Source organism: Microcaecilia unicolor, chromosome 9 (genome assembly GCF_901765095.1).
Source record: "Microcaecilia unicolor chromosome 9, aMicUni1.1, whole genome shotgun sequence".
NCBI classification, from domain to species: Eukaryota; Metazoa; Chordata; class Amphibia; order Gymnophiona; family Siphonopidae; genus Microcaecilia; species Microcaecilia unicolor.
The window spans coordinates 45,763,195-45,788,157 of NC_044039.1; the positions used below are offsets into that span (position 1 = coordinate 45,763,195).

General features: G+C 42.3%; 1 protein-coding gene across 2 annotated transcripts in view; it reads right to left on the reverse strand.

Annotated features, from left to right (window-relative positions):
- The window catches only part of B4GALNT3 (beta-1,4-N-acetyl-galactosaminyltransferase 3), a 378,744-nt gene extending 353,781 nt beyond the window's left edge, over positions 1–24,963 (reverse strand). For both annotated transcript variants that reach the window (XM_030214008.1, XM_030214009.1), the window contains exon 1: positions 24,884–24,963. The gene's annotated coding sequence lies outside the window, so the exon portion shown is untranslated. The remainder of the gene's footprint in view (positions 1–24,883) is intronic.

The following is a 24,963-nucleotide window of genomic DNA, read 5'->3' on the forward strand; positions in this document are numbered from 1 at the left end:
TTAGTACTATAAATATCAGCATAGCTTTGCCAGTTTACCTCAGACCTGATATTGCTAATTCAGTCATGTGACCAAGAGACCAGTTCTGCTGATGTTTCTCTATACAATAAAGTGTAATATGATGACTGCTGGCATTTACTTTATCCAGATTGACTAAATGATCGAGGTGCAAAGACAAAACCGATTAAATATGCTTGTACTTTCATTCCATGGTGTGTTTTCTGCTTATTTTCCAGTCTATAATATTATTTATTTATACATGTATTTAGCCCGCTCTACCGATAATAGTCATATTAACACATATTTGTTTAAAACATCATGATATAAATCACAAATACAAAATCCATCATCCAAAATACCTCATAAAGTTAAAAGCGCAAAGTTAACTTATAATTTCTAGAATCTCTACCTAGTTAAACAACCAAGTTTTAATACATCTACGGAACTCTAAAAGATTATTGATATTCCTAATAGATAAAGGAAAATGATTCCATAGATATACCGAGGAACAAGTATAGGCACACTTACAAGTACATACAAGTTTAAAAGAATTCACAGAAGAAAGAGAGAAATGCCTTTCACTTTCAGAAAGCAAAGCACAACAAAGGTGCAGGTGCACACAAAGGTAGCTTCCTAAGCACATATTTTGGTGCTACAGAATGAAAAACCTTAAAAGCCAAAACCAGCAATTAAAAACAGCAACACTTCTCACTAGACAGCCAGTGCAACAATGACAGAACGGGAGCAATATGACTAAATTTTGAAGAGACAAGCAGCAGCATTTTATACTTGCTGTACAATGAAGATATATAACTAAAGCAACTGATAAAAAGTTTATTCAAGTGACAAAAAGGCTCTTTTTTGTCAGCACATATCTAAAATACTGAAACCTACAATCAGAAAAATCAAAGGTTGCAATTTAATTTTTGAAAGAAAATCTACAAAGCATAATTACAAAGTCATTCGAGAAGGATTTATAGTACTTATTATAAACAGATGGACATGCAATTAGCATTAAACAAAAAATCTATTCCTGGAGTCAAAGACACATTCTTCACCCCAGAACCCTTCATAAAAACCCTTCAACTACAAGGAAAAAGGAAGCAGTAATGTCTACAAGTTAAATCGTAGCCATTGGTTAAGAAAAGCTGAGCAGCAACGTGCCTGACCCTTTCCTCTCAAGTTTCCAAGACCTTTCAAACGTACCTAGCAAAGCCTTAACAAAAACTAATATGCTGGTGTTGCTGTAAAATGTGGATCTGACTTATCAGTGTAGCCCTGACTTGCACGAAATATGAGACTGTGCAAGAGGAGCTTGTCCACTGTGGATGGATTTTTTTTTTTTGGGGGGGGGGGGGGGTGGAGAGAACAGTAGGATATAGATTCTCAAAGAACCTCTGGCCGGGGAACAATATACTTCAAGTTCTGGATTCTCTCAAAGAAAAACACCACACAATGGTCTGATGTTCCAAAGACTTTACTCAGAATAAATCAAGGCTGGAAAAACCTAGGCACCATGTCACACAGTTGCCTAAATCTGATGACAGATGGCTGCTGCCACAGCTGCACTCAGCCAGAGAAGATGTTGCTCTCAATCTGGACCTGAGAGCACCTGCCACTGCCACTGTCTGTAGCATGGTCAGGGTTAAACAGCTGCTGCTGTTGCCAGTGGGACACTGAGCATTACATCATGGCTCCAAGTTGCTCACTATCACTAGGCCCTTACTAGTGTGCTAGAAAATGGAGACAGGGGTAGGAAAATCTGTGTTCTTGGAAGGGAAAAGAATGCCTAGGGTAAAGTGGGGAGGGGAGGGGTGAATAAGAAGAGATGGGAATAGTCTCTGGAAGGAGGAGAGAAAGAAAGAGAGAGCAAGAAGGCAAAACATAAAAAGAAAACAAAAAATGGCAAAAAAAAAAAAACACCAACCTATCCCCCTCCCCCTATACACACAAAATAACAATTTCCTGCTTTGGCTAGTGCCCAAATATTTTCCACCTCTAATTGTTGCATTCTTTAATCGTTTTGCATTTATTCTGAATCTAACAAAGATATAAAGAGAACACGTTAGTTTGCAGGTACTGTGCTAAGAATAATGAAAAATCCCAGCATTTTTGGTGAGTGGTCCATAAGTACCTTTCCGAGAACAGTGGCCAAGAACTTAACCCCCTAGTGGATGCTAGAGAGAGCATAGAAGCATTACCTGACAAACATCCTGAGCAATCTTTGGGGAACTAATTATTTGTGCCTTGCTTGGTTGGGTATGAATTTCCTTTCCCTGTACCTGTCCCTCCCTTAACTACTGGCACTGGCTGAGGGAGGACACTGACTTCAGTAAGGCAAAAGTGCCTTACATCAGTGACAGAGTAATCACCCAGCCCTAGAAAAAAAATTGTGGATCAATTTATATTCCTAATAGCATTTATTATTCCCAGTGATCTTCTAGCTCGGGGTTTCCTAAACCTGTCTTGGGTACCCCACAGCCCCTCGGGTTTTCAGGATATCCACAACGAACATGTGAAAAATTAATTCACATATCTGAGTGTCCTGTGCAGGCAAACTATCTCATACGTATTTATTGTGAATATCCTAGTGATCTATGGAACCTATTGAACTTACACTTACAAAGTTCTATTAACCATTTGATATTTAGGAATTCTCCCTTAGATCCACCATCCTTAGTGCAACTATTTTCACATGTAGGTTTTATATTTGGAATTGAAATATTCTAAATTAATTTGATGTTTGCATGAGAAGTTAAAATAAAAAATGTTCTGGTCAAAACATTTAAAGCTCAGTATAATAATGTTTTTAATGACCATTTCAATAATAAAAAGATTTTTTTTGTAAGGATAAGGACTTGCTTAAATTTGGTCAGTAGGGTCCTTTTATTTTGTTTGTAGTAAGGTATTAATGCTTCCAATAGGCTCCCCAAAATGAAGACAGCCATCCCCAGATAGACAACTCATAAAACATCAAAACTAGATCCACCTGAAATAGTTTATAAAACTATTTCAGGTCGATAGTGTATTTATGACCTTAAGTACCTCCAGTTCTGACACAGTCCCAAAAGTCTCTCTGCATCAAATACCTTAGCTAGTTCTAGTCTGTCTAATAGCATACACAGTTCAACAGATTCTCAATGTGTGATCAATCCATCCATTTAACTGGAACACTAGGGTGTTCCAGTTAAATGGATGGATTGATCACACATTAAGTTGAGAATCTGTTGAACTGTGTATGCTATTCGACTGAGAATCCGTTGAACAATAGAACTTTAAAGATGTGAACAAATGAATACGTTAGATTTCAACCAAGTACACGTGGGATGACCACTGGGATTACAAATCTGTCACACCATTACAGAATAGGAGTTACGTGTGAAGGAGTACCTATTTGGAATTATAAAGAGGTCACACAAACTGATTCAAGTGGTGCACTGCGGATCGGGCAGTACTTTTGATATATACATATATTTTTTGATCAATGGGTTTGGAGGGTAGTTAGTATCCTTAATGTGTGAAATATTATGAATGAAGGGTGAAAGAGTATGAACGTAGAATATGTTGACATATTGAGGAAATATATAGGATGTACTTTTTGTATTAAGAAATAAATGAGCATAAAATATAACTGGTTTTAGTTTTCATATTAATATATACGGTGCAGTTATTTTGAAGATTTGTTAGCCCGTTATTGATTAGAATTATTAAATACTGCTATTTCCATCCATGGAAAATCCCAAAATGAAATGGTCACAATAAGTAACATCCGGCGACTAGACTTCACATCATAGGTGTCAATGGTCTGCTCAGGATTAATATCTCCAACAAGATCACTTTCAGTGTTCAGAAAACATAAAGCTGTCAGTCTTTCTTGATCCATTGTGGATCTCAGCCAGTTTCATACACACCTCATATGAAGGCAAAATACTGAACTGGAAAGTTACCTTAAGAAGTCAGACTCAGCATGCAGCAATACTAGAGAAATTAAAACTTAAATGCAAAATATCACAGATGCACATTTCCAAAAGCTGGCATATTCTGAATAAAATACTTTTTTCTACCTTTGTTGTCTGAGCATTTAGTTTTTCTATTCGCTTTGGTCCCAGTGTCTTCTGTTTTATGCAGTGTCTTCTTTCCATTTGATATTTTTTCTCTCACCATGTCCACCATCCTCCTGTGTCCTTATGCATCCTGCTTACCATCTGTAGCCCTGTCCCTATCCTTCAGTGTCCCGATCCAGCTCTTAAATTCAGCAGTTTTCCCTCCATCCATATCCAGCATTTCTCCTCACTCCCCTCCATCCATGTGCATCTACTTCCTTTGTCTTTCTTTCCCTCCATCCCTGTCCAACATTTCTCCTCTCTTCCCTGCCCTCCACTCCATCCATGTCCAGGTTTCTCCTCTCTTCCCTCCCCTCCATGTGCATCTCCTTCCAGTCTTCCCTCCCCTCCATCCATCCATGTCCAACACCTTCCCTCTTTCTCTCCTACCCTTCCATCCAGTGTCATCCCTCTTTCTCTCTCCATCCTTCCACCCATTACCCTCTCCCAATCCTTCCATCTACTGTCTCCCTCTCCTTCCATCCATTGTCTCCCTCTACCTCCCTTTCCTTCTAGACAGCTCTCTTTCTCAACCCTTTTCCATTCAGCATGTCCTCTCTCTCCCCATCCTTCCAGTGTCTTTCCTCTTTCCCTCCCTACCAGCGTCTTCCCTCTTTCTGCCCCATCCTTCCAGCATTTTCCCTCTTTCTCCCTCCTTTCATCCAGCATTTCTCTGACAGCTAGGGTCTCCCCCCGTTTCTCCCCAGCAACTTCGCTCTCTCTCTCCTGCCCATGTCCCCTCTTTCTCTCCCCATCTTTCCACTCATCTCTCTCTCTGTACCCCTCTTCCATCCAGCATCTTCTCTCTGGCTCTCCCCTGCTCTTTTCCATGGCCCCTCTTTCTCTCCCCATCTCTCTCTGGCTCTCCCCTGCTCTTTTCCATGTCCCCTCTTTCTCTCCCCGGCTCTCCCCTGCTCTTTTCCATGTCCCTGGCTCTCCCCTGCTCTCTCTCTCCTCCAGCATCCTCACTTCCCTACCGTTTCCAGCCACGTTCTCTCCCTCCGGGCCTCTTTACAGCAGCGCTGATACAAGAACAAAAAGAAGTGTGGAGCCACAGCAGCCTTCAGGCATGCGCTGTTGGTTCTGCCGGTCCTCTGCCCCAGGAACGGGAAATTGACGTCAGTGGGGGCAGAGGATGGCAGAGCAGACAGCGCATACTTGAAGGCTGCTGCGGCCCCGCGCTTCTTTATGTTCTTATGCTGGCTATGGAGAGAAGCGGCGGCAGTGGATCAGCACAGTGCTTGTTCCTGCCGCTGCTCAACAGAAGCGGCAGCAGAATTCATCGGGAGTCTTGGCAGGTATACATATCAGGCTACATTTGGAGGAGGAGGCAGGCAGGCAGGGAAGGTCGAGCACTTGGCCGACTTTACTTGGTCCATTTTTTCTTGCAACCAAGTCATGAAACGGTGCCCGAACTGACTAGATAACAACCGGAGGGAATCGGGATGACCTCCCATTACTCCCCCAGTGGTCACTAACCCCCTCCCACCCTAAAAAAAAAAACTAACTTTTTTTGCCAGCCTAAAATATCATACCCAGTTCCATGACAGCAGTATGCAGGTCCCTGGAGCAGTTTTAGTGGGTGCAGTGCACTTCAGCCAGGTGGACCCAGGCCCATCCCCCCTACCTGTTAATCTTGTGGTGGTAAATGTGAGCCCTCCAAAACCTACCACAAACCCACTGTACCCACATCTAAGTGCCCCCCTTCATCCCTTAGGGCTATGCTAGTGGTGTACAGTAGTGGGGAGTGGGGTTTTTTTTGGGGGGGGGGGGCTCAGCACCCAAGGTAAGGGAGCTATGCACCTGGGAGCAATTTCTGAAGTCCACTGCAGTGCCCCCTAGGGTGCCTGGTTGGTGTCCTGGCATGTCAGGGGGACTAGTGCACAATGAATTATGGCTCCCACAGCCAAAGGGCTTAGATTTGGTCATTTTTGAGATGGGCTTCCTCGGTTTCCATTATGGCCGAAAACCGGGGACGACCATCTCTAAGGTCTACTACTACTACTTAACATTTCTAGAGCGCTACTAGGGTTACGCAGCACTGTACAAATTAACAACTAAGGAAGGTCCTTGCTCAGAAGAGCTTACAATCTAAAGGACGAAATCTCTAAGGTCGACCTGAATGTTGAGATTTGGGCGTCCCCGACCGTATTATCAAAACGAAAGATGGACGCCCATCTTGTTTCAATAATACGGGTTTCTCCGCCCCTTCACGGGGCCGTCCTGTGAGGACGCCTTCATGAAAACTTGGGCGCCCTGTTCCATTATGCCCCTCCATGTACGTTACATGCGGACTCTGAAAAACTGCAGGAAACCCTTAGGGAACTGAACAGCTGGGCATACAAATGGCAGATGAAATTTAATCTGGACAAATGCAAAGTGATGCATGTTGGGAAGAATAATCCAAATTATAGTTACTTGATGCTAGGGTCTACCTTAGGAGTCAGCATCCAGGAAAAAGATCTAGGTGTCATTGTAGACAATACATTGAAATCTTCTGCCCAGTGTGCGGCGGTGGCCAAAAAAGCAAATAGGATGCTAGGAATTATTAGGAAAGGGATTGTAAATAAGACCAAGAATGTAGCCCTTCATTGCCCCAGATACAATATATAACAGACTGTGAGCCAATTACAAACAGTGCAAAATACCTGTAATAGAAATTGTAAACCACATAGCCACCTCAGGGATCACTTGCGATATGTCAAGTGCTGAAAATAAGTTCTCTATCACTCCACAGTGAGACCTCACCTTGAGTATTGCATTCAATTCTGATCATTGTATCTCAAAAAAGATACAGCGGAATTAGAAACAGTTCAGAGAAGAGCAACCAAAATGATAACGGGGATGGAACTCCTCTCATATGAAGAAAGGCTAAAGAGGTTAGGGCTCTTCCGTTTGGAAAAGAGAAGGCTGAGGGGGGATATGATTGAGATCTACAAATTCCTGAGTGGTGTAGAATGGTTAAAAGTGAATCAATTTTTCATGCCTTCAAAAAAAAAAAAAAAAATACAAAGACCAGGGGACATTCAATAAAATTACATAGAAATACTTTTAAAAACAAATAGGAGGAAATATTTTTCACTCTCGGTTTAAAAAAGGGTTGGACAAGTTCCGGAGGAAAAGTCCATAGTCTGCTATTGAGATAGACATGGGGGAAGCCACTGCTTGCTCTGAGATTGGTAGCATAGAATGTTGCTACTATTTGGGTTTCTGCCAGGTATTTGTGACCTGAATTGGCCACTGTTGAAAGTGGATACTGGGCTAGATGGACAATTGGTTTGCCCCAGTATAGCTATTCATATCTTCTTACCAGACAGCCAGGGCCAGTCCATCTATTAGGCAACACTAGGAAGTCTCCTAGGGCAGCAGCCACTGGGGTTGCCAAAGTGCAGCTGCATTCAAAGCAGAATAGGTCCTGGCAACCACAGAAACGCAAAGAAACAGGGGACGCTTTTTCAAATAGGGAGGTAGGGAGGGTAGACAATTTCTAAACAGTTCATTTACCCAGATTATTCTGGGAGGGTTAGTGTTATCACAGTTATTTGGGGAGTGGGCAAAGGGTCTAAAGGTTAATTTGAGAAGTTTGGCTAGGGCTTCTAGTAGCTCACAGCTGTTTTTTATGGATGCAGTGGCAAATGTGTTATGTGTTAGCATTCCAACGTGAGGTGTGTATGTATTATTAAAGCCTCCAATTTCACACTTTGGATTTGACATATTTGGTTATAAACAGTGTATGTTTTTGCTGGCAAGAAGAGAATAGGCTTTCAGTTTCTGCAGTGTCTGAGAATGACATAGAAAACATATTATCCTAAAGGTTGGCAAGGAGCTCTTGTTGCCAGCACATTGCATCAGGCCTTACTCCAAGTCTAGACTTGCCTTTCTTAGTTGTCAATCCAACCTATATTCTCTGTTTCACATCATGGTTAAGAGGTAAACAAAACAATGAGATAGTAGTCTTCTTGTTTTAGAAAAGCTGGCCAAAAAGCATTTCAAGTCTCTGTCCCCATAGGACCAGCAAATTCCAGGAGTGGCAAACTAAGCACAGCAGGGGCATCACATCTGGGACTGTGCCTCTCCCCCATTCACAGGGAAGACAATGAATGAAGAGCTATTTTTGCACCCCATTTCCCTTGAACCCTGTGCATCTGCACTGCCTGCACAATCCTTGGGATGGCCCTGATACTGCGAACAAGATAAACACCTCCATCTGAATGTGCTAAAATGTACATGGACGGTGCTCATTTCTTAACTGTTATGCAAAGAGACTTCTTTCTGCTCCTCTATAGAACAGGCTGGAGCAGGGGTTCTCAACCCAGTCCTTGGGACACAAACCAACCAGGTTTGAAGATATCCACAACGAAAATGCATGAGATAAATTTGCATGCACTGCCTCCATAGTATGCAAATATATCTCATGCACATTCATTGTGGGCATCTTGGAAACCTGATTGGCTGGATGTGTCCAGAGGACTGGGTTGAGAACACTTGGAAGCAATGGTTTCCAAACAATTCAAGAGCCACATCTGAGCTATAAAAAAAAAAAAACAAAGAAATCACATTACTTCACAAATAAAGTGTTTTTCTCCAATCATTCTTACTTAAGTGTGAGCACACAGAATTAAATTAATTTAGGAATTCATATGTTGTCCTCTTATCCAGATTTCTACTTTCACTTTTCCTGACTAGATGATGACAAGGTTGTACCTTGTTACCTTAAGTTGCTTTGGACTCACCAGTGAGCAGAAATGCAACCCGACATTTGAGTTAAAGCAGTGCTCCTCAAATTTGTTTTAGATTGTACCCTCCTTTTTCTTATTTATAAAATACTTTTAGCCTCTCCACATCTTCATCCTCACCCCCACCCCTCCTCAAAAAAAAATGATACTTTTTTTTTTTTTCTTTTAATGTCAAACCAAACCTCACACAGATTTCAGTTTGAGAACCCTGGAGTTAAAAAGGGTGGCATGTAGAAAATGAATTAATCTATCAAGCTTACATTTTGTGGGGTAAGTTTCATACTGCCTGCATTTCTAACAAGTCCACACATCCATTTTCCTGTGATCTTTCTACAAATTTTCAAGTCTGAGCATACTTTCACTTTGAAACTTGCTGAAAGAAAAGTACCCACTGACACATGAGCTTTTTATGATAAGTTCATAGAGATTTTTCGGCATATAATGCTTTTTTCACACAGAAAAAAATGGCTTTTATAAAACTGCACTGTTATACATTAAAAAGTAGACACATGGAAAAAAAGAATACACCTACTTTTATGCAATCTGTGCAGCAGCATTCCAATGGGGGGGGGGGGGGGGGGGGGGTTGGACATAACAGAGCTGGAATTGCAATGTGCACATATATTTTATGAAATATATTGTTATGCTTTTCTATCCTGTAATCTTGGCTCTCTCCTCTTCTCACACTCTGCCACATAGAGGGGTATAATTGAAAGGGACGCCCAAGTTTTTCTGAGGACATCCTCACAGGACGTCCCCGTGAAGGGATGGACATCCATCTTTCGTTTTGATAATACGGTCGAGGACGCCCAAATCTGGAAATTTAGGTCAACCTTAGAGATGGTCATCCTTAGACTTGGTCGTTTCTGATTTTCGGCGATAATGGAAACTGAGGATGCCCATCTCAGAAACGACCAAATCCAAGCCCTTTGGTCGTGGGAGGAGCCAGCATTCATAGTGCACTGGTCACACTTACATGCCAGGACACCAACCGGGCACCCAAGGGGGCACTGCAGTGGACTTCACAAATTGCTCCCAGGTGCATAGCTCCCTTACCATGTGTGCTGAGCCCCCCAAAACCCACTACTGTACACCACTACCATAGCCCTTATGGGTGAAGGGGGGGGGGGGCACCTAGATGTGGGTACAGTGGGTTTCTGGTGGATTTTGGAGGGTTCACATTTACCACCAGAAGTGTAACAGGTAGGGGGGATGGGCCTGGGTCCGCCTGGCTGAAGTGCACTGCATCCACTAAAACTGCTACAGTGACTTGCATACTGCTGCGATGGACCTGAGTATGACATTTAAAGCTGTAATAGAGGCTGGCAAAAAATATTTTTAAATAATTTTTTTGAGGGTGGGAGGGGGTTAGTGACCACTGGGGGAGTAAGGGGAGGTCATCCCCGATTCCCTTCGGTGGTCATCTGGTCAGTTCGGGTACCTTTTCGTGGCTTGGTCGTACAAAAAAAGGACCAAGTCGTCCAAGTGCTCGTCAGGGACGCCCTTCTTTTTTCAATTATGTGTTGAGGCCCATGTGTTAGGCACGCCCAAGTCCAGCCTTCGCTACGCCTCCAACGCCTCTGGGAACTTTGGTCGTCCCCACGATGGAAAGCAATTGGGGAAACCCAAAATTGGCTTTCGATTATGCCGATTTGGTGACCCTGTGAGGACGCCCATCTTGCGATTTGTGTCGAAAGATGGGTGTCCTTCTCTTTGAAAAATAAGCCTGATGGTGGCCTTGATTGGCCCCGTTGCGGTATATCAAGAAACGAGAATAATATATTTTTCAAAGCAGGTACAAACTTACATATGAGGATTTGTACACTGTTGAGGCTGATTCTGCTTGAGTGTTTTTTTTTAAGGCACATAGGTACCATGGTATCTGTATAAAATAGGCACCTTTTAAGGTTTCTCACATAGGTGCACCATTAGAAAATTACTCCGTTTGGGTACCTTTGGTTTATAAAGCTTCTATTCTGCTACTTCCATTAAATTAAATCAATGCAGATGACAATAGTGAACATAAACACATGGAGCACATTAGACATAACAAAAGCACTTGTGTTTAAATCCCCATCTGAACTTGACCCAAGGAATACCTTGACTGAATGAAGGTAACAGTCCACACATTGTTCCAAAGTGCATGTACTTTAACTCATATATAGGGTGAGTAGTTTTGCTAAGAAGAACTCTTTCACTTGCAAAAATGGCTTTGAAAGTTGTCCTCCCTCTAATTGCTAGAAGATATTTTTAGCCCTGGTAGTTTACACTGGCCATATATTTTTCAGCTCCACCAAGCTTTGGCTTTAGAAATATTTTCCTCAATCCATGCAGCCAGGTCATCTTTTTTTAAAGGGCTTTGCTTTGCATTTCCATTTGCATTTTACAACTGCCATTTGGTTTGCTTTTATTCCTCTACAGTTGTGTGACTGCATGTCACATCAGTGTCAGATATGTGTAGCTGGGATCTTCTATCAATGTTCAGTGTTCCACTGTAAATGAAAGTCATACTAATATAATACACAGTGGCTCATTTCACCAAATAAGTCAATCCCTAACTCTGTAATATGATCAAATGGGAGAGAGGCTTTATCAATTTTTTTTAATTAAATTTGCATTCCCCCTCCCCAAAACTTGGAAGAAAACATGCTGGTGTCTATTTCCATTCCTTGTAGGAAATTCTATTTAATATAACTAAAATAAAAGAAAACAAACTAAGACGCCAGAAGAAATGTTATTAGATTTTAGTGTGCTGAAATTAAAGCTATTCCCTTCTAATTGAAATAAATTTCTATACCACAAATCAGCAAAAGCAAAATTGCTTACCTGTAAAGGGGGGGGGGGGGTTCTCTATGGATAACAGGCTAATGCAGCCACACATGGTAGTTTCCCTGCTGCAACCTGGAATGGTTGCAGCCCTCTCTAGCTCAATAGAATCTTCAATAATCGTAATACGCTTTCTGCCTCAGTGACATCATTTAAACAGAACACTAGGCTACTGCAAGCAAAGTTCAGGTATGAACAGCATAATTGAATTTGTACAAGTATCAATATTTCCAGATATAATATTTATATACTTTCCTTTCTGTGGTTTTTTTTTTGGGGGGGGGAGAATGGAGGGCAGGAAGGTGTGGCTGCATTATTTATTTATTTGTTTGTTTGTTGCATTTGTATCCCACATTTTCCCACCTATTTGCAGGCTCAATGTGGCTTACAATTTCCGTCATGACATATGCCATTTCAGAGTACAGATACAATTGGTAATATATATAGAAACATAAATGATATAATGAACAATTGGTATATTACAATTTATTTATTGCATTTGTATCCCACATTTTCCCACCTTTTTGCGGGCTCAGTGTGGCTTACAATACATTGTGAATGATGGCAATACAATTTGTTACAATTCGATTATGGATTACATTGTGAAGAGTTATGGGAAGACAAAGTCAAAATATCATTAGGGGAATAGAGCAATGGAACGTAACAATGGGGAAAAGATAGGGCGATAGGACAATGGTGAGAGAACATTCAGGTATAACAATTTATCTGTGGGTAGAGTTTTAAGTGTGGTGAAAATACGGGGAAAGAGAATTCAGAGGAGAGTGTATTGATGCATTTCTATTAGTGTATATGGACTTCATGTGTTTTGATCCTTAAGATAAGTTTTATCAAAGAGATGAGTCTTTAATAGTTTGCGGAAGTCGGTTAATTCATAGATCGTTTTCAGGTTGCGTGGTAGTGTATTCCAGAATTGCGTGCTCATATAAGAGAAGGTTGATGCGTGCAGTACTTTGTATTTTATGCCTTTGCACTTAGGGAAGTGGAGATTGAGGAAAGTTCGGGATGATCGTTTAGCGTTTCTGGGTGGCAGGTCTATTAAATCAGACATGTATGCAGGGGCTTCACCGTGAATGATTTTGTGAACTAAGGTGCATACTTTAAAGATGATACATTCCTTGAGTGGGAGTCAGTGTAGTTTCTCACGTAAGGGTCTTGCCCTTTCGTATTTTGGTTTTCTGAAGATGAGTCTGGCTGCTGTATTCTGGGCTGTTTGAAGTTTCCTCAGTATTTGCTCTTTGCACCCCGCGTATAGTGAGTTGCAGTAGTCCAGATGACTGAGTACGAGTGATTGCACTAGGCTGCGGAAGACAGATCTTGGAAAGAATGGTCTTATTCTTTTCAGTTTCCACATGGAGTTGAACATCTTTTTGGTTGTGTTGTTCGCATGAGTCTCAAGTGTTAGGTGGCGGTCAATGGTGACTCCAAGGATTTTTAAGGTTTCAGAGATTGGTAGATTTAGTTTAGGTGTGCTTATAGCGATAAATTTCTTCGTGTTGTATTGGGAGGTAAGTATGAGGCATTGAGTTTTTTCTGCGTTCAGTTTCAATCGAAATGCATCTGCCCAGGTATTCATGATGTGTAGACTTTGGTTGATTTCGTTGGAGATTTCTTTAATGTCTTGTTTGAAAGGGATGTATATCGTTACATCATTGGCGTATATGTATGGGTTAAGGTTATGGTTTGATAAAAGTTTTGCCAAGGGGATCATCATTAGGTTGAAAATAGTTGGTGAGTGGGGGGGATCCTTGCGGTACTCCGCATTCAGGTGTCCATGCAGTAGACGTAGTTGAATTTGATGTGACCTGATATGAGAGTAAGGTTAGGAACCCCCTGAACCACTTTAGGACATTGCCTCCGATGCCAAAATATTCAAGTATGTGTAATAGGATTCCGTGGTCAACCATATCAAAGGCACTTGACATGTCAAATTGTAAGAGGAGTATCTTGGTGCCGGTTGCAATCATTTGTTTAAATTTGGTCATTAGGGTAATTAATACTGTTTCCGTGCTGTGATTTGACCGGAATCCTGATTGGGCATCATGCAGTATTGAGAACTTGTTGAGATAGTTTGTGAGTTGTTTGGTTACCATCCCTTCGGTTATTTTGGTTATTAATGGTATAGATGCTATTGGTCTGTAGTTAGTTATTTCGTTTGCGTTTTTCTTTGTGTCTTTGGGTATTGGGGTGAGTAAAATTTTTCCTTTTTCCTTTGGGAAGAGTCCGTTTTGTAGCATGATGTTTATGTGGTTTGTTAGGTCTATTATGAATTGTTGAGGAGCTGATTTCATGATGTTGTTTGGGCAGATATCTAGTTTGCACTGGGATTTGGCGAATCTTTTGAGTGTTTTAGAGATGAGGTCTTCTGATAATAATTCGAATTCGGTCCAGACCCTGTCTGCTGGATGTATTCCGTCTTCTGGGTCTAGACAGTTTAGGAGTGTGGCGTATTCAATAGGGCTGGTGGATATTTTAAGTCGTAATTGTATTATTTTCTCTTTGAAGTAATTCACGAGGTCGTCGACTCCTGGTGTATCTTTGCTGTTGTTTGTGACTGGTGTGGTGTCTAGCAATTTATTTACAAGGTAGAAGAGTTCGTGTGTGTCTTTGTAGTTTGGTCCAATCATTGTTTTGCAGTGTAGTCTTTTGGTCTGTTTTATGTTATATTTGTATTTCCTCCGAAGTGATTTCCAGGCATTCAGTGTGTGTTCATCTTTCTTTTTGTTCCATGCGCGTTCTAGTTTTCTGACTTGTGTTTTGAGTTCTTTCAGCTCTTTGGTGAACCATGGATTTGATTTTTTCCTATGTGATGTTCTGGTTTGGATTGGGGCAATTGTGTCTAATGTTGTCTTGCATATATTGTCCCATTTTTGGAGGAATTGAATGGTGTCTGCATTTGTTGCCCATTCGTTTTGGTAGACCTGTTGCCAGAATGTTGTGGTAATTGGTAATATATATATATACTAGCCGTTAAGCCCGTTAAAACGGGCACGTATTGGAATGTTGTTTTTTTTCCAAGGCCCCCCTCCCGTTGCAGCTGCAAGGCCCCCTGCCATCCTCCTTCCCTGCCAGCTCCAAGGCCCCCTCTGTCCCTCCCTCCCAGCTCCAAGGCTCCAGTCCTCCCCCCTTCCCAGCAGCAAGGCCCCCTGCCCGCCCTCCCTCCCAGTTCCAAGGCCCCAGGCCCTCCCCCCCAGCTCCCGGCCCCCTTCCCTCCCTCCCAGTTCCAAGGCCCCCTGCTCTCCCTCACAACTCTAAGGGGCCCCATTCCCTCACAACTGTAAGGGCCCCCCTGCCCTCCCTCCCAGTTTCAAGGCCCCCTGCCCCCCCCCGTGCCTTCTTCCCAGCCAGCTGGAAGGCCCCCTTCAGTCCAGCCCTCCCAGCTCCAAGGCCCCCCCTCCTTCTGAGACCTCCCATGTCCCCTCCCCCCCCAAGGTAGCCGCTACCGCCCCCCCACCCCGGAGTCGCCCCCGCCCCCCCTTCACCCGGCCCGGGCCCTCTCTTCGTTATTCAACTTACAGCAGCGCCAAAACAGCAGCAAGCAGCAGCTCCCGTTGGCCTTCCTTCACTGCCTGTGCCTCGCCCTCGTGTGACGTCACGTCGGCGAGGGCGGGGCACAGGCAGGGAAGGAAGGCCGACGGGAGCTGAAGCTGAGCTGCTTGCTGCTGTTTCGGCGCTGCTGTAAGTTGAATGACGAAGAGAGGGCCCGGGCCGGGTGAAGGGGGGGGTGGCGACTCCGGGGGGGGGGGGGGGGCGGTAGCGGCTACCTTGGGGGGGGAGCGGTAGCGATGTCAGCGGTTCCCTCCCTCCCCTTCCGCGCAGTTTCCCTCTCTGTCCCGCCCCCCTCCCCCCGTCATCACGTCTTGACGCGGGGGCGGGACAGAGAGGGAAGTCTCTACTGCGCATTTGCAGGTGAGTCGGTCACTTGCCATTTATAGGTTTGATATAGAAACATGGATGAAATAATGTACAATTAGGTACAAAAGGGGAGAACATGCAATTGGTATTACATATTGAACATGGAATACATAATAAATTAGGCAATACTATATAGGGAGAAAATAATCTAATTGTCAAGTATATGGTGGAGAATTACAGTTCCAATTATGAATCATTATGGTATGTCATGTTAAAGAGATGTGTCTTCAGTGCTTATCTTGTTATCCATGGAGAACCCCCTTTACTAATGCAGCCATACATGGTACCTCCCAAGCTTAGGGTTGTCCAAAAAGTAAGTATCATAGAAGGGACAGTCCGAGTAAATTTAGGGTGGAGGAATGTCTCAATTAAAAAGGTTCTTAAGGACAGCCTGACCAAAACTGCTGTCTGCTCTGGTTGCTTAGTCAAGACAATACTGTTAAATGAAAGTATGAAGAGAAAATCGTGTAGCTGCCTTCCAGATGTCCATCACAGGAACTCCTGTAAGGTGAGCTCTGAGCCTATAAGTTCTAACCTGACCAGAGGATTCCAGGTTGGCCTTATGATAGCAAAAAGATACACAGTCTGCTATCCAAGTGTCACGGAACCCGGGATGGTGAGCCCTTGGGCTGCAGCCAAGCTGCAGCAGACAATTCGTCTGGGGAGGCGCAGAGCAGAGGCGAACCAGGCACTGAATACAAACAAGATACCAGACATAGCAAATAGACAGAGCACACTCAAGGCAAGCAACAAGCACCACCAGAAAAGGGAGATAGACCATTCAGGCGGGCCGCAAGGCCGGACCAGAACCCACTTGTCTCTCCGTTATGCCCTTGGTCTTTCCTAAGAGCTCCTTTTAATCATTGATGATCTAACTATCCAACTGACTCACTCACAGGCTTTCTGTTTTTTAATGTATCTAAATAAGTTTTTATGATGAGTATTTGCATTTATGACAAGGTTTTTTTCAAGTTCTCTTTTAGCCTTCTTTATCAGTGCTTTGCATCTAACTTGCCAGTGCTTATGCTGCTTCCTGTTTTCTCTGTTCGGATTCTTTTTCCATTTTTTTTGTATGTTCTTTTGGCTTCAATAGCCTCTTTCACCTCAACGTTTAACCATGGCAGCTATTGTTGGACTTTCATACCACTTTTTTTTTTTATACTTGGTATACATCTGGTCTGTGCTTCTAAGATGGTATTTTTAAACAGTGTCCATGCCTGATTTAAACTCCTAATCTTTGTAGTAGAGCTGTACTGAATAGCATATTTTACTATTATTTGGCCGATTACGAATACCGAAAACAAATAACAGGCATTGAGCTTTAACAAAGTAACTAATAACAGAGGCAACATGAAATCAGAGATCAAGGGTTTATTTCAGTAGGATTTAGCACAGTAGCGCCCCATATTATTCGTATTCAACTTTAAATCACTATTTGGCTCAATACAAATAATATATTCGGGGCACTATTCAGGGTGAATCAAATCGAATATTTGGTACAGCTCTACTTTGCAGCTACTCGTTAACTTTTTAAACCATTTTCCTTATTTTATCAAAGCTGCCCTTTCAAAAGTTAATTGCTGATACAGTAGATCTCCTCAGTGTCTTTACTCCAGTTATTAACTCAAATTTGATCATAATACGATCACCATTTCCAAGCAGCTCCAACACCATCACCTCTCGGATCAAGTCCTCCATTCCACCAAGGACTAAATCTAAAATAGCTCCCTCTCTTGCAGGTTCTTGAACCAGTTGCTCCATGAAGAAGTCATTTAATTCAACTAGAAACTTTACCTCCCTAGCATTTCCTGACAAAATATGTATCCAGTGAATATTGGGGACCAGCAAAACAATATATTAAAAACATTTAATTAAGCCAGAAGCTAAGCCAAGTTAAATAATAGTAAGGAAGGGACCTTAGCATTCCTTTTCCAAACGAAACTTTGAGGCCCTTTTAACCAAACAGTGGTAAAAAGTGGCCTTAGCGCACCCTTATGCAGGTCGTTTCTGTGCACTAAAACCATTTTTACTGGTGGTGTAAGATGGTCGAATTTCTTATTTTCGTATTAATGGCCACACACTAATTTTCAAATACAAAAATGAAGGAGATATAGGAGCACAACTAGCGTTGTTTCTGACCAAAAAATGAATAAATCTTTTAATCATTTAAACTTAGAGGTATTGCCTCAAAAACCCCCGGCTTCATAACAAGAAAGCTCACGGGGGCTGGGCTGTTTCATCACTGGCAAACACCTCATGTACAAGATTATTTCTGCTTTTTACATATATCTACTCATTTTCATTCTCTTATTATTTTTCTTACGATATGAGGACATATATACTATGCAAAAATTCAAGATTTAGGAGCTACTTAGCTACTTAGCTTTATAGAAGTCCGGTAGTGTTTATTTTTTCTTTCTGATTTGACGCTAAGCACGACCATGACCAACGACGGCCAGCGTTTCGTTACCTGCCTCAGGGTCACATGGTCTGCGTCAATCTCAGCTAGGAATCAAACAGCTCCAACGGACCAGCCATTAGCACATGGTCATTTCAACAGATTAGCATGAGTCCTTACCATCACTTACTTCATAGGGTTCACGCACTAATCTGTTACTGCACTGCTAATGTAGCAATCTAATTAACGCAGAACGCACCCATTCTCTAATGCAGAACATACCCCCTGCACCAACAAATAAATTCTTTTTAGTGCATGGGTAGCATATGCAACTGTGCAGGCCAGTGTGGACTGAATGTTGAGCCCAACCCATGAAGTAGCTTCTGTGAAACAAGTGGCCCTAATTGGGTGAAGTCCACACTGGACTGCACTGAGATAAGTGTACACTATTTCGTTTGGATTTGAAAGATATTTTGTGCTGATCCAGTGTGTTGATTTTTGGATTTATATTTTGACATATTTTGATCCTGCAGCTAAGTTCCAAGTTGCTTAATTTATGAGGAGTTTTTTCCACTAGGTGGTTTTTATCCTCTTATTTGTTGGGTGGGTATTGTGAACCAATTCTCCTCTCATTTCCACTATCCATGATTTATTGTAAGCCACATTGAGCCTGCAAAGAGGTGGGATAATGTGGGATACAAATGCAATAAATAAATAAATAAATTATTCCTGATGTCTCCTTCATAAAGTTTGGTTCAGATAAGGAATGCTAAGGTGCCTTCCTTACAATTAATTAATTTTTTTAATGTAAAATTGTTGTTATAACTTGGCTTTGATCTACCAGTCTTTATTCTACTAGCCCAGATATTAATACTGCCATCTCTTAATTATTATAATGTGTTATATTCAGGTTGGTTGGTGATATTATTGAAAAAACTTCAACCAATTCAGAATACTTCAACCAGATTAATCTATAGGCTTAAAAAGTTTGATAGTGTTTCTTCATACATTGAGAAACTTCCTTAATTTTCAGTTAAAGAAAATTAAAGTACCTATCCACCCCTATCCTGTTAGACTGTCACTGGAATGCTTTGATGTTTCACTTATACATACTGTCAACTACCAACATTTGCTTATTTCCGATCTGACGAAGAAGGGCAACCTTCGAAAGCTAATCAAGAAATGTATTAAGTTATGTCCAATAAAAAAGGTATCATCTTATTTTCTTTTCCATGTTTTATTTCTATTGATTACCTTTAAAAGTGGACTAACACGGCTACCACACCTCTCTACTCAGTTAAAGAAAGAAATGTATTCAGTCTATTTTTGACATCGGATCCAAATTAGTGATAAATTTAGTGAGTGCCCCTCGTTTAGATTTTCTTCTTGTCTACAAAATCAACTGGTTCACCAGCCTCCCGTTCTCAAGGGAGTATAGTTTTCCAGGTTAGCTATCTCTCTTTTTTCTTTCTCTGTGATTTCTTTTTGGAATTCTCTTCCTTTAACTGTTAGCACAGAATTAAATTACTTAGATTTTCATTTAAAAAATCAAAACATTTTTATTTGATGATTGTTTTCATTATGTATTGATATTTAGTAGTCCATTCATTTAAATTATATTATGCTGTATATGCTGTAAACCACGCTGAACCCATTCATGGGGATTTAGAGGTATGCAAGAGCTGATTGGTATTGGTATTGGCTTAGCTTCCGGCTCAATTAAGTATTTTTGGCAGATATTTTGAGTGTTTTTGGTAATTTAAATCACCCTTTATTTTAATGTTGCCAAACCTACTAGTTTCTCCAATTCATCATCTATCTGTTCTGGCTTGGCCCTACCAGTATTCACTTTCTGTTCATACAGGGAATCTCTGTCCATAGGATTCCACATTGTTAACATGGTTCCTGCTGAATTTTTGTTAAACTCAGTTTCCTCTCCAACATATAGCACCACCCTTCCTCCAATTTGATCCACCCTATCTCTGCGATATAGGGCTCCTTTTACTAAGTGGTAGTAAGCCCAACACGGGCTTACCGCTTGCTTTGATGGAAGTACCACCAGGCTACTGCAGAAGCCTAGCGGTGCTCCCCACCCCCACCACGTCATCATCTTCAGCGCTACAAAAATGTATTTATTTTTGTAGTGCCTGACTGTACCCGGCAGTAATTGGGCAGTGCTGCGTGCTGCCCGGTTACCGCTGGGTTAGCACAAGAGCCCTTACCGCCACCTCAATGGGTGGCGGTAAGGGCTCCCCCCCCCCCCCAAAATGGCTGCACGCAAGTGTTTTACTTGCCGCTCGGCCATTTCCTGCAGAAAAAGAGACCTTCCCTTTTACCAGCTGCGATAAAAGGGGGCCTCAGTGCGCGTGTAAAACACCTGCCAATGCCAGCACCGGCCCCCCTTTGCCGCAGCTTGGTAAAGGGGGCCCATAATTTGTATCCTGGAAACAGTGGGTCTCAATGGTTATCTTCCTTCCACCAGATCTCCGAGATGCCTATAATTATCTTCCTTTTCATTTAGTGCTATAAACTCTAATTCTCCCATCTTATTTTTTAGGCTTCTAGCATTTGTATACAGACATTTCAAAGTGAGTTGTTTGTTTGTATCTACAAACCCAGACTGAAGCTGTGAAACTAACAGGAAAGTGGTTCCAATATAACAACTCAATATCTATACAGCTAAAGTGCAGCTGAAACATTTTTTATAGAATTTTAACAGATCATTTCATCAATAATACTTTAAAGAAAACAAGTCTTTGTGGTTATACACAGCAACACAGCAAATTATCCTAAAGCCAATTCAACATTTCCCAACTATTCTATTATTAAAGGCTTATCTACTGCACAACTCCCCACGAGGGGACCCAAAGCAAGTTATATCATGAGATGTAATACATCAACAGAACACAGTGCAGCACATTCAAAATCATTTAAGTAATCCTAATGCAGCCTCTACCCAACCTTGCAAGGGAAGGGATAGGGAATAACACACAATTATATAAACAATCGCTTCAAATTTCATTACCACATATAACACAATATATATAAACACAAGGCATATGACCAAAAATTAGAGCTGCACTTTAATTGCAGTTAACTCTGGGATTAATGCATTAAATCATTAATTGTGATTAGTTTTTTTTATTCGTAATTAACTTTTTAAATCACATTGCAGTGTCTCCTGTCTCCTCCAAACATCTCTTCTGCTCTCTTCCACTCCCAATCCCTGTCCTCTGTGCAATTCAACATCTCTCCCCTGTCTGCAATTCAACATAACCACCCCACCTCCGCACCAGTCTACCTTAAAGGTGGTCTTGTGTTGATCCTTGCCAGCAGCAGCATCACACATGTATGCTGCCTGGTCTGAAGATTTCCCTCTGACCTGGCCCGCTCAGGCAGAAACATGAAATGTTGTCAGAGGAGGCAGGACAGGCCAGACGGAAAGCTTCAGAGTAGGCCACTGGCAGCACACGTGCAACACTGCCATTCTCAGGACCAACAGAAGACCGCTTTTAAGATAGACCAGCAGGGGTATTGAGGGGGGGGGGCAGATGCTGAAATCTGGATTGGGGGGAGAAATGTGAGCTGCCGACCCCACAAACAGAACTGGTCACCGATGGAAGCTATTACCGAGGCAGTAAGCTCTAGAAGCCATCACTGCTCATGGAGAAGAGGGAGGAGAGAGAGAGATAATGGACCGCAGGAAAGAAAGAGAGATAATGGAGCTGGGGGAAGAGGAGAGGAAGTGAAGATAGAGAAAGGGAGAGATACTGATCTGTGAATGGGAAGGAGGGAGATTATCAGTCCTTAAGGGAAGGGGGATGGGATTTGATATACCACCTTTCTGTGGTTACAATCAAAGCAGTTAACATATTATGTGCAGGTACTTATTTTGTAACCCTGGGCAAGTGACTTATCCAGAATCACAAAGAACTACATTGAGAATTGTGCAATTAAAAATGTTAATCGAAATGCAGCCCTAATAAATATAGATAAATACACACACACATATATACATTAGGGCTGCACAATTAGAATGGTTTTTAATGCAATTTAATGCATTACTTGCATTCCACCTTATACTACGAGTTTATCTTGTTGGGCAGACTGGATGGACCATACAGGTCTTTATCTGCCGTTATCTACTATGTTACCATATGTTACTATGTTACTCCTACCCCTGGCATCCCTACGAACTTGCCTGTAAAGACGGCAGTGCTAAGCACACATTGTTTCTCTCTAGCTGGAGCCCTCCTTCTCTAGCCTCCTCTGATGAAACTTCATGCCTTCTGTGGGCTAGAGAGGGAGGTCTCCAGCAAGAGACAAGCAGCGCATGGTTAGTGCTGTCTTCTGTACAGGCAGTGTCAAAGGGTCACCAGGGGGATGGGTAGGGAGAATGAGATGCCACCAATCACGAGGGCGGCAGAAGAGAAAAAAAGCTGCTGGAGTGCATGGGTGGAGGGGTAGGAGAGAAAAAGATGCTGGAACACGAGGGAGGTGTGCGACAGAGATAAAAATATGTCAGTCGGGGGAGGGGATGAGACCCAACAAAAAGCATCCTATCTCAAGTGGGGTTTATATGTGAGATGGTGCCCATTGAGCTGAAGGGAAAGGAAGAGAAGCAGGAGAAGATGGTGGCTATGGAGGGAAAGGGGAAGGGAGATCGAAACAAGATAGATCTGAGAAGAAGGAAGAAAAATGGAAGCAAGATTATATGTAATTAAATTGGTCTATATGAGTTCCTTTAATGAAAGATGTTTGGTCATGTTGTTAACTGAATAAGCTACTGAACTCTCTCAGCTGCTCTGTTTTGACTTGTCATGGGCCAAACCATCAGCTGGAAACAGACTCAGCTGGTCTCCCAGCCCATGTGAAACTTGGATAGTGGTGAGGTGAAGGATTTAGAGATGACAACACCCTGCCCTACCTCCCATCTGATGCATCCTGGGATGGACTGGACGTGACTTAAGTACCATATAAGACACTCCTTACATGGTACTTAGGTCCTGCCTAGCACATCCCAGGATGCACCAGGTGGGGTACCCCCATTTTGAAGATAACAGCACCCAGAAGCAGGAAGGAGTAGGTATCCCTCCTGCCTCCTATGAACAGGAGGAATGTGGAAAGGTCTGGTGGGGGTGAGATTTCACTAGACCCCCAAAAACAATAGATAATAGGGGGATCAGGCCCGGCCTGGCCGAGGTTCGCCAAGCCAGGCCTCCTGAACCACTAGGGTAGTTTTTTTGTGAAAGGGGTATTTGAGGTCCATCGGACCACCAGAGATTTTGTTTTTCAAGGGGGGGGGGGGCGGCACAGCTCCCATTCTGGCTGTTTTTTTCTGGGAAGGGGTTGGGGTAAGAGGCCACAGCATGTTTTTTTTTTTTTTTTTAAATAAACTTCAACTTTCCTGTCAGTGCCTGAGCTAATCAGTGCTCAGGCACTGACAGGAAAGTAGCACAGAGTACTGAACAGCTAATTAGTGCTGCGATTTTAACACAGCATTAATTTGCATGCTCATTATTCTGAGCACACCAAGATAATTTTTCTGTGTTAGATTTGCAGTAGTTTCCCTCTACTGGGAATCTTTTAACATCAGCCCCTGAGAAACAGGTCCCAACATCAAGTTCAACATCAAGTCAAGGCTGAAAAAGTGGGAATTATATCCCAGATAACATTACAAACCACTTAGCCTTTATTCTTTTGAGATGTGATTTCACCTGAGACTGCCTGATGTAATTACCACCTTGTATTTTAGTTTGTTATTCTCCAATGTGTTTACGCACATCAGTTTATCGTGGAAGAGAATTTGCTTTGTCTTCAAAACACCCAGATCATCGGATTAAAGGCTGGGAATAGAGTGCATATTGAAAAGCGATACTTTCGTATGCATGAAAGAGGGTTAGAATTCCAGTTTGGAGCACAGTGGAAGATTGTTTTAGAGTGAAGATGAAGTAGATTTTGATTTTTTGATGGTGGTGTTACTTTTCAGATTAAATCTGAAGGTGAGAAGTTGTTCAAGTGAAATTAGGGTGAAAAACATGGTTCCAATGTAATCAAAAGGATTGCTGGACAGTTCAATACTAATGATTCCCAAGGGGGACTACTGCACCTGCCTCTGTTTTCTCTGTCTTTCAACTGTAAACGAAAGCCTTTTATAAAGTTTCTACACTGTGATGTTTATTAGCTAAATGTGTACTTGAGGCCCTGGGAAATAAAGGAAGTAATTTAAGAAAGCCTTTTTTTTTCTACATGTAATGTCTGTATTACTTGTTGAAAATGACTTGTAAAATCGCATGCAGTATACTGCTGTAATTGTCCATTGCTTATGTTTGACTTATTCTTGCTGTACACTGCCTTGAGTAAATTCCTTCAAAAAGGCGGTAAATACAGTCTAATTAATTCATTTATAAATGAATCAATAAATATGATAAAAAGTGAGCACACTGCATGGGGATGCCTACTTTTAAGTAATGGGCACATGGGCACTCCCTGGGCAGACTTGCAACCTATCCTTGTGCAAGCACAAGTACAGTAAATGTGTGTATTTAAACTTTCTGGGGAACAGGTGTGAATTAGAGTTCTGAGAGTCAGCTTGCCTTAGTAGGCGCCTTTTGGTCATTTGAGACAGGCGCCCTGTAATAAACTTACCCCCAGTGCGAATAAAGCTTCCAGCGGGTGGCCTTGAACCCCCACTTGCTTGCAACTATTACTTTAACCTCTACGCCACTGCCTAGTCTCAAAGCCCGCCACCCTTTCAACCTCACGCAGAAAGCCAGAGTACATTCCTTTTTCTATCAGCAGTGCAGCTCGGGTGCAAACTTAGCACAGATGCAATACACAGGTTGGCAGGTCCCCGGTTTGCCTTCCCGAACTTCAGTGGCACTTACTGCGGTTCAGGGGGTTCCCATCTTCGAATGCTACCAGCTGCAGATAAGCGGCCCAGACGACCACCACCAGGAACCCAAGG